This window comes from Dermochelys coriacea, chromosome 11 (assembly GCF_009764565.3).
Source record: "Dermochelys coriacea isolate rDerCor1 chromosome 11, rDerCor1.pri.v4, whole genome shotgun sequence".
Classification (NCBI taxonomy): Eukaryota; Metazoa; Chordata; order Testudines; family Dermochelyidae; genus Dermochelys; species Dermochelys coriacea.
This window is the reverse complement of record NC_050078.2, coordinates 42,965,579-42,977,701: the sequence shown is the minus strand read 5'-3', so window position 1 is coordinate 42,977,701 and position 12,123 is coordinate 42,965,579. Positions and strand designations below refer to the sequence as shown.

Sequence of the window (12,123 nt, the reverse complement as noted above, 5' to 3'; positions counted from 1 at the left end):
GCTGAAATATTTCAATTTGGATATGCTGCCCTCATGCCTCATGGAAGCTGTCCCCATTCTTCTCTGTATGCCAGGCTCCCTGGCCAGACTGCATCTTTGATGCACTTTTATGATGCAGCTCTCTCACCATGAAGAATCACTGATGCATTGTGTGGGAGCTGTAGTTTGACCAGGGTCTCTGGTCAACAGAGGAGAATGGGGACATGAAGCACCTGAACTACAGCTTTCATTAGGCACCACAGTAGCATTTCTGTATTTGAATTTTTGCTGAACAAATCTCAATTTTTCCATGGAAAATTGAGATGAAAATGAATCTTCTTTCCATGTGCATTGACGTTATCCATGGTGAGGAAAGCCCATTTTCTGATTCACTGTAGTTCTGAGTTACTGTTTTTTAACTGTGATGTTTTAACTCTTAGGCTTGCTCTGCCTGAAGGTAGCTACATTACCAAAGTTGTGGCTCATATTACCCAGTTTCCTCTAATGCAGCACTTTTTGTGTTCCTTTCTCTGTCATTAGCAAAAACAGTTGGGGATTTTAACAGTCCCAAATCAGTGCTACTTTGGAAATTAGGCTCCTTTTCACAGAATAAGGAAAGTCTTGAGAGGGACAATCAACGGTTTTGACTGGTGACTTCATTTTTTTTCCCCCCTTAAGAGCCATATTATGTTCTACAGTTTGTTGTTTGTTCCTTCCTCTTTCTCTGTTTGGAAATTAATCATACAGGAAATGATTAACCGCAGCTACTCTCTCTCTGCCTGTCTCTGACTTAATGTGTCATATTAAGAGAGGCCTGAAAGTGAATTAAAATGGATGGCTAGATGCACACAACATGCTTTTGTACAGACTTACAATCCAGTTGTTCACTTTGGCCATCCCACACAACTAGTCATCCATTTACTTTTAGTGGAATAAGATGTTTGTTAAAAATAACTTAGAACTACGAAGTTAGAATCTGAAATTGCCAAAGTTTGGGGATCCAGGGTCTCAGTAGACCCATTTCTACTTAATTCCTTTGCAGCTTTCCTTTGTAGAGTGTGATGTCTATAAGAGAAGTCTTACTTCTACCTTTAGATTTTTAAATGAGATTTTTGTTGTTGTTATGACATGCTGCATATCATGACTGTTTTTATTCTGTTGTTGGAAATGATATGATGGCTGTCTAACCATAGCTGGTGGACTTAATTAGCACAACAGTCATGCACATTTAATTACTCCTGGGGGAATTCTGTGACTCGGCGCATGTGCAGAATTTATGTCCCCCGCAAATTTCTTTGCTTCCCCGCAGAAAAAATGACTTTCTGACAGGGAAGCAAAGGAAAGCCACAAGGGTGGTCATGCATTTCTTCCCAGCAGTATGTTTCAGGTTCCCAGGGCAGCCGGCCTAGAGGTAAATCACTGTGGGACAGGGGGCGGGACTGGGAAAGAGAAGACCTGGCTGGTGGCTCCTACCCTCTGCATGGCTCTGCTGCTATTCACAGCTGGGCTGGAAAGGATGGGACTTCCTCTTCCCCTGCATGGCATCTGGGGCCTGTTCAGACCCATGCCAAGATTTCTCCCCCCCGCTGCAGGAAGCTCTGCAACACCCCACCCCCAACACACACACCCTCAGTTGCAGGGAGAGGGATCCCTGTACAGGGAGCTGCTCCCCCATACACCCAAACCCCATGCATCCAGACCCCCCCTCATATTCAGACCCTTCCACATGCACCCCCCCCCATGAGCCCCACTTCCCCTGCACCCTGGACTATCCCACTGAGCCCCAACCAGCTGCACCTGGATCCCCACCCCATGCTCCCAGCATCTAGACCCTGCTGAACCCCAACCACTATCATCTGGACCCCCCAGAAGAATCCCATTACTCTTGCACCCAGAACCGCCAACAAGCCCCTGTGCATCCAGATTCCCCTGCACCCAGACCTGCACTGAGTTGCCCGTACCCAGATTGCGCCATAAAGAACCCTCTCAACCCACACCTGGATCCCCCCATGTTAAGCCCCTCCACACTTGGATCCTGTCTGTGACGGGTTTGGTCAGAGAGATGCTTCTTGGGACTCTTACCTGACATGCTGGAATTACCTCTGAGCCCGTTTTCCACTGCCAGCTTGGGACTCCAGAACCCTGCCTTGTTGAGCCAGACATGCTAGCCTGCTGCAACACAGACCCAGGTTTGGTCTACGCCCCCAAAACTGCAGACTTTAACCAAAAACTGCTCACCAAGTCACCTATCGCCAGCACCCAGACACCCAGCTCTCAATGGGATTCAAACCCCAAATAAATCCATTTTACTCTATAAAGCTTATACAGTGTAAACTCATAAATTGTCCACTCTCTATAACACTGAGAGAGAGATATGTACAGCTGTTTGCTTCCCCAGGTATGTATCACTTTGGGTTAATTAATAAACAAAAGTGATTTTGTTAAGTATAAAAAGTAGGATTTAAGTGGTTTTAAGTAATAACAGACAGAGCAAAGTAAGTTACCAAGGAAAATAGAACAAAACATGCAAGTCTAAGCCTAATACAGTAAGAAACTGAATAGAGGTAAATCTCACCTTCAGAGATGTTCCAATAAGCTTCTTTCACAGACTAGACTCCTTCTTAGTCTGGGCTCAATCCTTTCCCCTGGTACAGTTCTTGTTAGTTCTAGCTCAGATGGTAACTAGGGGATTTCTCATGACTGGCAGCCCCCTTTGTTCTGCTCCACCCCTTTTTATATCTTTGGCACACGGTGGGAATAATTTCTCTCTCTGGGTTCCCACTCTTCCTTCTAAATGGAAAAGCACCAGGTTTAAGATGGATTCCAGTACCAGGTGATATGGTCACGTGTCCTGTGAGATCCCAAACCTCCATTCTTTCCGGCCTGATTCACAGGAAGGTTTACAAGTAAACAGAGCCTTTTACAACCAATAGTTCTAGTTAATGGGAGCCATCAAGATCCTGGGCCATTAATGATGGCCCACACTTTGCATAATTACAATAGGACCTCAGAGTAATACTTCATATTTCTAGTTTTAGATACAAGAATGATACAGTCATACAAATAGGATGAACACGTTCAGTAGATTATAAGCTTTTAGTGATACCTTACAAGAGACCTTTTGCATAAAGCATATTCCAGTTACATTATATTCACACTCATTAGCATATTTCCATAAAATATATGGAGTGCAATTTCACGCTGCACTGCTGAGCCTACCTGCCGACATAGAGGAGCAGGGCCCCGGGGTGTTTCTGGGACAGACCGGGTCCTTGCGCTGTGTTGGGATTGGGTGCAGCCTCACTGCTGAGTCTGTGTCGGGTGGGGTGGGAGGGGCTGCACAGTGATCTCCCACCTCTGTATAGCCAGTGGCATGTGCTCCCCAATGCCATGCTAGAGCCTCAACATTTATTTGACAAACAAAATTTTCAGAATTTTTGTAAAGGATTTTGGTGCAGAATTTTAAAATTTTTGGTGCAGAATGCCCTTGGGAGTAACATTTGGTAATTTGCAAAATAACTTAAATTAAGATCACAGCCTCCCTGCACTGGTCCTTAGTGTTCAAGATATGTGAGTTTTAGTGCAGTTTTTAGTTGTATTACCTCCTAGTGACTGGAATAGATGCCTTGAAAGAGGATGAAAACATATAATGCTGCGTTCTAATCCTCCTCTAGATGACTTTGTAGCGTAGATGCTTTTGGATTTGAGAGTTTTAGTCTCAGCAGGGGCAGATTCCTCAAACCAATCTGTGATGGAACCTCTGGGATGGTCTGTCTAATATTAGTAACACTAACCTGATGGATTATAAACAGGTTTGGAGGATTTTTTTGTTTTTCTTTGCTTTAAGAAAGGGAAGAGTTGGAGAAGCCCAAAGAAAATGAAGAAGGTCTATCAATATTCTAAGAAAAAAGAAAAGGAGTACCCGTGGCACCTTAGAGACTAACAAATTTATTAGAGCATAAGCTTTCGTGAGCTACAGCTCACTTCATCGGATGCATTTGGTGGAAAAAGCAGAGGAGAGATTTATATACACACACACAGAGAACATGAAACAATGGGTTTATCATACACACTGTAAGGAGAGTGATCACTTAAGATAAGCCATCACCAGCAGCAGGGGGGGGAAAGGAGGAAAACCTTTCATGGTGACAAGCAAGGTAGGCTAATTCCAGCAGTTAACAAGAATATCAGAGGAACAGTGGGGGGGGGAGGGAGAAATACCATGGGGAAATAGTTTTACTTTGTGTAATGACTCATCCATTCCCAGTCTCTATTCAAGCCTAAGTTAATTGTATCCAGTTTGCAAATTAATTCCAATTCAGCAGTCTCTCGTTGGAGTCTGTTTTTGAAGCTTTTTTGTTGAAGGATAGCCACTCTTAGGTCTGTGATCGAGTGACCAGAGAGATTGAAGTGTTCTCCAACTGGTTTTTGAATGTTATAATTCTTGACGTCTGATTTGTGTCCATTCATTCTTTTACGTAGAGACTGTCCAGTTTGGCCAATGTACATGGCAGAGGGTATATTTAAAAAGCATAGTTATATTGCGGTAGCTTCTTATCATTCCTTTCCTTGATGAAAGGTGCCAGCAACATTTTCAGCAATACTAGGGATAGCACTCGGGTGAATTTCTGTTATTACTTTGTACATAGCCCATGATATTGATTGTGGAGTCATCATAATGTACTGGATTTGTCTGTGAGGTTGCCTCACAGCTGTTGCCCTGCCAGTTGTGGAAAATTCTTCTTTTAGCACAGATACAGACCTTTATTTTTGGAGCTTAAGGACTGGGTTTCTATGCATCCGATGAAGTGAGCTGTAGCTCACGAAAGCTTATGCTCTAATAAATTTGTTAGTCTCTAAGGTGCCACAAGTACTCCTTTTCTTTTTGCGAATACAGACTAACACGGCTGCTACTCTGAAACCTGTAGTCTTGGATGAGATGTGTGTATTAGGTTCCTGTTGTATCTCTTGCCTACAGCACAGGATTCATTACAGTGCGTGTTCAGATACTGGCCCTTTTAATTTTTATATATAAAATAATGTTAATATACAGTACTTTCCCGAAATAAAATGCAAAGAAATTAACCTTGGATTGCAAAGATCTATGGTCCTAAAGTGTCAAAGCCAGAGACTCTCATCCTTTTGATTTGTAACGTGGTGCTTTGTCTCACTGTTCATTAGTGTTGCAAGCACCTTTGTTAATTGCAACCACACTAGGTACATTTATTATTGCAGAAGTTAACATAAGAAGGGCCATGCTGGGTCAGACCAATGGTCTGTCTAGTCCAGTATCCTGTCTTCTGCCCGTGGCTGTTGCCAGATGCTTCAGAGAGAATGAAGAAAGGAGGGCAATTTATCAAGTGATCCATCCTCTATCGTCCAGTCCCAGCTTCTGGCAGTCAGAGGTTTAGGGACACCCAGAACATAGGGTTGCATTCCTGACCATCTTGGCTAATAGCCATTGATGGACCTGTCCTTCGTGAATTTATCTTACTTTTTTTTGAACCCACTTATGCTTTTGGCATTCACAACATTCCCTGGCAATCCACAGGTTGATTGTGCATTGTGAAGATGTACTTTCTTTTGTTTGTTTTAAACCCACAGCCTGTTAATTTAATTGGGTGGTCCCAGGTTCTTGTGTTAAGTGAAGGGGTAAATAACACTTCCTTATTCACTTTCTCCACACCTTTCATGATTTTATAGACCTGTATCATATGTACATCCCCCTTAGTCATTTCTTTTCTAAGCTGAACAGCCTTGATCTTTTTAGTCTTTCCTCATTTGGAAGCCATTCCATACCCTTGATCATTTTTGTTGCCTTTCTCAGAGCTTTTTCCAGTTCCAGTATATCCTGGACAAAGTATTCAACATGTAGGCGCACCATGGATTTATGTATTGGTATTATAATGTTTTCTGTCATATTATCTATCCCTTTCCTAATGGTTCCTGACATTGTTGGGGTTTTTTGACAGCCGCTGCACGTTGGGAACAATCCACAATGACTCCAATATCTCTTTCTTAAGTGGTAACAGCTAATTTAGACACCATCATTTTGTATGTATAGTTGGTCTGCTGTTTTCCGATTTGCATTACTTTGCATTTATCAACATTGAGTTTCATCTTCCATTTTTTTTGCCCAGTCTCACAGTTTTGAGATCCCTTTAACTTTTTGTAGTCTGCTTTGGACATAACTATCTTAAGTAATTTTGTATTATCTATAAACTTTGCCACCTCACTGTTTATCCCTTTTGCCAGATCATTTATGAATATGTTGAACAGCATTGGTCCCAGTACAGTCTTGGGGGACCCCTCTATTCTCTCCACTGTGGGGGAAAATGACCATTTATTCCTACCCTTTGTATCCTATTTTTTTAACCGGTTACTGATCTAAAAAGACCTTCCCTCTTATCACATGACTGCTTAGATTCCTTGAGAGCCTTTGGTGAGTGACCTTGTCAGAGGCTTTCTGAAAATGTAAGTACATCTTATTGACTGCATCACACTAATCCACATGCTTACCATCACCCTCCAATAATTGTAATAGAATGGTGAGGCATGACTTCCATTTACAAAAGCCATGTTGACTCTTCTGCAACATCATGTTTATATATGTGTCTGATCATTTTGTTCTTTACTATGGTTTCAACCAGTTTGCCTGGTATTGAAGTTAGGCTTACTGGGCTGTAATTGACAGGATCACCTCTGGAGCCTTATTTGAAAATTGGCATTATATTAGCTACACTCGAGGACAGGATTACTGGGCTAGATGGACCTTTGGTCTAACCCTGTATGGCCGTTCTTATGTTCTCAGTAAGATTTTACTTCTGATTTTTTATAATAAGTCTTTTTGTCTCTATCTCTTTTCCTCTGTTATTTAGCCATGGTGACACTTTATTGGTCCTCTTGCTGTTTTTGTTTTGTTTGGGGTACACATATAGTTTGAACCTCTTTTATGGTGGTTTAAATTAGTTTCCATGCAGCTTGCAGGCATTTCATTCTTGGGACTGTTCCTTTTAATTTCCATTTTATTAGCCACTTCCTTTTTGTGTAGTTCCCCTTTTTGAAGTTAAATGCTACTGTGGCGTGTTTCTTTGATATTTTTTGGTATTTTTCCTCCCTACAAGGATGTTACATTTAATTAATTATGGTCATCACTTTTACTGAGCGGTTCAGCTATATTCATCTCTCAGACCAGACCCTGAGTTGCCACTTAGGACTAAATTAAGAATTGCCTCTCTGCGTGTGGGTCCCAGGACTAGCGTCTCCAAGCAGTCATTAGTGATGTTTCTAAAGTTTATCTCTGCATCCCATCCTGAGGTGACGTGTGCCCAGTCAATATGAAGATAGTTGAAATCCCCCATTATTATTGGGGTTTTCTATCCTTTATGACCTCTCTAGTCTCCCTGAGCATTTCACAAGCACTATCACGTCAAGTGATTGGTAGTATATTCCTACTGCTATACTCTTATTATTCAAGCATGGAATTTCTATACACAGAGATTTTATGGTACAAGTTTGATTCATTTTAAGATTTTTATTATATTTGACTCTAAGCTTTCTTTCATATACAGTGTGCTCCCCCACCAGTATGACCTACTCTGTCATTCCTATGTATTTTATACCATCGTATTACCATGTCCCATTGATCACCATTGTTCCACCAAGTTTCTATGATGCCTATCTTATCAATATCCTCATTTAATACCAGGCACTCAAGTTCACCCATCTTAGTATTTAAACTTCTTGCATTTGCAAACAAGCACTTATAAAATTTGTCAGTATTTAGTTGTTTGCCTTTGTTATATGATTGAATGAGACTCGTTTGTTTGATAGTTTCAGCTTCTTCCTGTACTTTGTCAACTTCTATCCTCTTCACTTTACTAATATATAGAGTTTTCCTTTAATTTAATAAATTGTTCCCTATTGGATGTGTCTGTCCAAACTATGCATTTGTTGGCCTCCCCCAGCCCTTCGTTTAAAACTGCTATACGACCTTTTTAATTTTACATGCCAGCAATCTGGTTTCATTTTGGTTTAGGTAGAACCCAGCTTTCTAGTATAGGCTCCTCCTTTCCCAAAAGGTTCCCTGTTCCTAATAAACTTAAATCCTTTCTTCGAACACCATCTCATTCGTGCATTGAGACCCAGCAGTTCCGCCTGTGTAACTGGCCTGCACAAGGAACTGGAAGCCTGTGGGAGAATGCTACAATGGAGGTCCTGGACTTCAGTCTCTTACCTAGCAGCCTAAATTTGATCTGCAGCACACCTTTCCTACCTTTCCCTGTGTCATTGATACAGACATGTGCCACAACCACCAGCTCCTCCCCAGTTCTGCATATCCATCTATCTAGATGTCTTGAGAGCTCTGCAACCTCCACACCTGGCAGGCAATTCACCATGTGGTTCTCCTGGTCATCACAAACCCAACTATCTATATTTCTAATAATTGAATCCCCCATTACAGTTACCTGTGTCTTCCTGCTAACTTGGTTTCCTACCCCTTCCCCAGAGGTATCCTCGGTTCAAGAGGATACCATGACATCATCTGGAAGGAGGGTCCCAACTATGGGATCATTTCCCTTTTTGTTCCAGCTTGATGTTCTCACTGATTTTATCCTTTCCCTTTTATCACTGATGTTCACTGATTTTATCTTTGAGCTGCCTACATGCATGCATTTTTATATATAGTGTCATTAATTTGCAATGACTTACCCAAACTGCCTTTGTTAGCTTTTTGCCATAGCAATTACATGAAGACAACAAATTATTTCCCATTTAACTCAGTTGAGGGAGTTAAGATTTTCTTATAAGTGAAAAGCATGACTATTCCCTCCCACCCCTCTTGGTATGATGACATAGTAATTGTGCAGGCAACTGCAGCTATGAAAAGACTGTATTAAGAAACAGGATGATTGTGGTTTGCTGTCAGAACTAATTTTCCTGTTGACCTTTTTTTTTTTTTTAAACAGGAAGTTGAAGAACAAAGCGCATATGTCTTAATTAGCTCTTCTGTTAGAGTTCAGATTTTAAATATTGAATTTTAGTATAAGAAGATTGGGAATGGATAATATTTTGTTCACAGTTTTATTTGATGATCATAAGAGTTGGAAATATGCAAAACTCTGAAAAGAAATGTTCAGAACTTACTGGTTTCAGAGTAGCAGCCGTGTTAGTCTGTATTCTCAAAAAAGAAAAGGAGTACTTGTGGCACCTTAGAGACTAACAAATTTATTTGAGCATAAGCTTTCATGAACTAATAAATTTGTTAGTCTCTAAGGTGCCACAAGTACTCCTTTTTTCTTTTTTTCAGAACTTACTGTGATAGTGTCAATTAACGCCTACTTCTGTCTGGAAATATTTCACCTGCTAATATTAGAGGTAACTCCTACAACTACAAAGATCAAAGAGAATTTCTATCAGTTTGGTTTGACAGCACTGTGTGTAGACTCAGTAAGTTAATCAGCTTCTCCTTTCATTTGCATTGGTATCTCACAGAGCAACAAGAGAGAAACTTTTTTTAAAGGAATATATAAACATACAAACATTGGGAGAGAGACTCCAAGGCAAAAGGAGTGCCTTAAACCATTTTGAACTCCATTTTCTCCCCCGGTTAGTTAGATTTCAAGATGGTGGTATGTTCTCCCCCTTTCTTCTCCCTGTTGAAGACTTTTGGCAGTATTGATTACGGTCCCAATTCAGAAAATTACTTACGCACATCAATGGGGCTGAAGCACATCTTTAAAGTTAAGCACATTCCTAAGTGCTTTCTTGAACTGCAGCCTATATAAATTCCTTCTCTCCTCTCCGTAGCATGGATTTTGTTTTAAGTGTATTTGGAATGCTTTTTATGACTTTACAAATAACTAGGAAAATAAGTTGTTTTTCCTCAATGAAACACACTAGCATCTTAAGATATAAATCTCTATTTCTAAGCAAGTTTTTTTTTCCTAACACACCTAAACCTTCTTGTCATTTCTGAGATATTACAGAATTGCAAAGTGGTGACTCGAATCCAGACTAACAGCTCAGATAATTAAACTTCCCTTTTCTAGCATTAATCTGATTTTAATCTATGTATGCTATCTAGCATGAGGTAGAGCTGAAGTAAGTAGAATGTGTTTTATGCAAGTCTTGTTTTGAGACTTAAAAAATAAGTGTGGAAAAAATAAGCTTTGTGTATTCCTCTGAATAACTACTGTGGGAAATATTACTGTCAGCACGGAAGCCTGGAGGGTAACTTTTATGCCCACTCCCATGACTTTTTAACCTGTTCTGCATAGGTATGTTTTGAGTGACTGATAGTGGCACCTTCTTCTAATGCCTGTTTATTTGAACTGGCAAAAGAAAAATATGTGGGAAAAAGAGGCATCTTAAATAACAAACTAGCTTCCTGTTCCAGAAACCACTTTCTTTTAAATGTGTGCTTGTTACCTCCACTCACCTATGGCAGTGAGGCAGGCAAGTGTATAATGTTCCCATCTGTGGTGATCTCTTCTTTCCTGCTGCTGCAGCTTCTGGCCCAGGAATTTGATCTTTCCTTCATTCAGCAGCAGTCAGCATGTTGACCCCATCCTGCTTCTCCCTCCTTGTCTAGTACTCAATAGCTAGGCTTCTCCAGAAAGGAGCAGCTGATTATAGAGGTAGCACTCTCTTTGCACTACCAATTCCCTTCATCTTCCCATTCCACCCTCTGCACGATAGGACTTGCTGGCAGTCTGTGGGACCTTCAACCATAGTTGGAGAATCATTGATCTTAAGGATACCTCTAAGCTAATGCTTCTGAATGCAGCTGTGAAAAAACAAATAGAAAAGTTCTGGGTTTCAGAGTAGCAGCCGTGTTAGTCTGTATTCGCAAAAAAGAAAAGGAGTACTTGTGGCACCTTAGAGACTAACAAATTTATTTGAGCATAAGCTTTCGTGAGCTACAGCTCACTTCATCGGATGCATTCGGTGGAAAATACAGTGGAATGCATCCGATGAAGTGAGCTGTAGCTCACGAAAGCTTATGCTCAGATAAATTTGTTAGTCTCTAAGGTGCCACAAGTACTCCTTTTTTCTTTTTTAGAAAAGTTCTAGTGCTTCTGTTCCAAAATGCCATCTGTAAACGTTGGACTTACACAGAATCCTTTTTTTTTCCCCTTAAGATCTGACCTATATTTTAGCCTTAATGAGATCTACAAAAAACCCATGGTAGAACGTTTTACTTTCATCTCTTTGAATTATCCAAGCATGAGATTTCAGATCACGGGAATGATGGGAAATCCGTAGTGTGTTTTTCACAATCTAATAACTCAAAAATAACATGGCTGATTTAGGGAAAACTGTTTTGGGTTTTTTCATTTTTGTTAGGAGATCTTTGGGCTGAGACGAAGTTTTAGAAACCTTTAATCCTAAAGGAGGTTGTTAGACAGTTTTTTTTTAAAAGTAGCTGAATATGAGGTTTACAATGACATTAGAAACCTAACCTAACCTTACCTAGAACTAGTTCTGCTTACATCTGTTGTTGCTGTTGCTTCAGCCAGCATTAGGGATGTGCAAGCACTGTGGTTGCACGTAGTGCTACTTGCCAGTGGAGCCTCCTCAGAAGCCAAAACACTCGGGGGTAGATCTACATGTACGGTGGCATGTTGAGTACAGAAACTGCACATCCAGCTAGCGGTGAGGCGCAGCTAAGGCGAGTTGAGGGCCCTCCACACCGGGGCCCCCAGCTGTGTACCCTGAACAACCCAAGCAGTGCTACCCACCTCTACACTGCCATTTTTAGCAGTGCAGTGTCCTGCTGCCTGCCTGCTGCGAGAGCCTGTCTTTGCTGCAGTGAAAGGCTCTGGCAGGAGGGAGGAAGCTTCTGGAGCCTTTCACTGCAGCATGTAGCTACACATGTAATGCCTATACTCCGCACACCACCATAAGTAAAGACATTAGCCTAGAAGAGGCTGCAGAGGGGTAGTCTGTTCTCTCTCAGTTGGGCAATTTTGTGCTATTTCCTTCCCCCACCAGCCCTCCCGATGTTTATTCATGAAAGTGTCATTTGTGCCGGTCGCTGATAACTTGCTGTCACAGTATTTGATAAGTTTCAGAGTAGCAGCCGTGTTAGTCTGTATTCGCAAAAAAGAAAAGGCGGACTTGTGGTACTTGTATTTGGTA

The 12,123-nt window shown here is 41.2% G+C and overlaps 1 protein-coding gene across 10 annotated transcripts in view; it reads left to right on the top strand.

Moving 5' to 3' along the window:
- Positions 1-12,123, top strand: part of WIPF1 (WAS/WASL interacting protein family member 1) — an 82,875-nt gene that overhangs the window by 50,661 nt on the left and 20,091 nt on the right. The window lies entirely within an intron of this gene.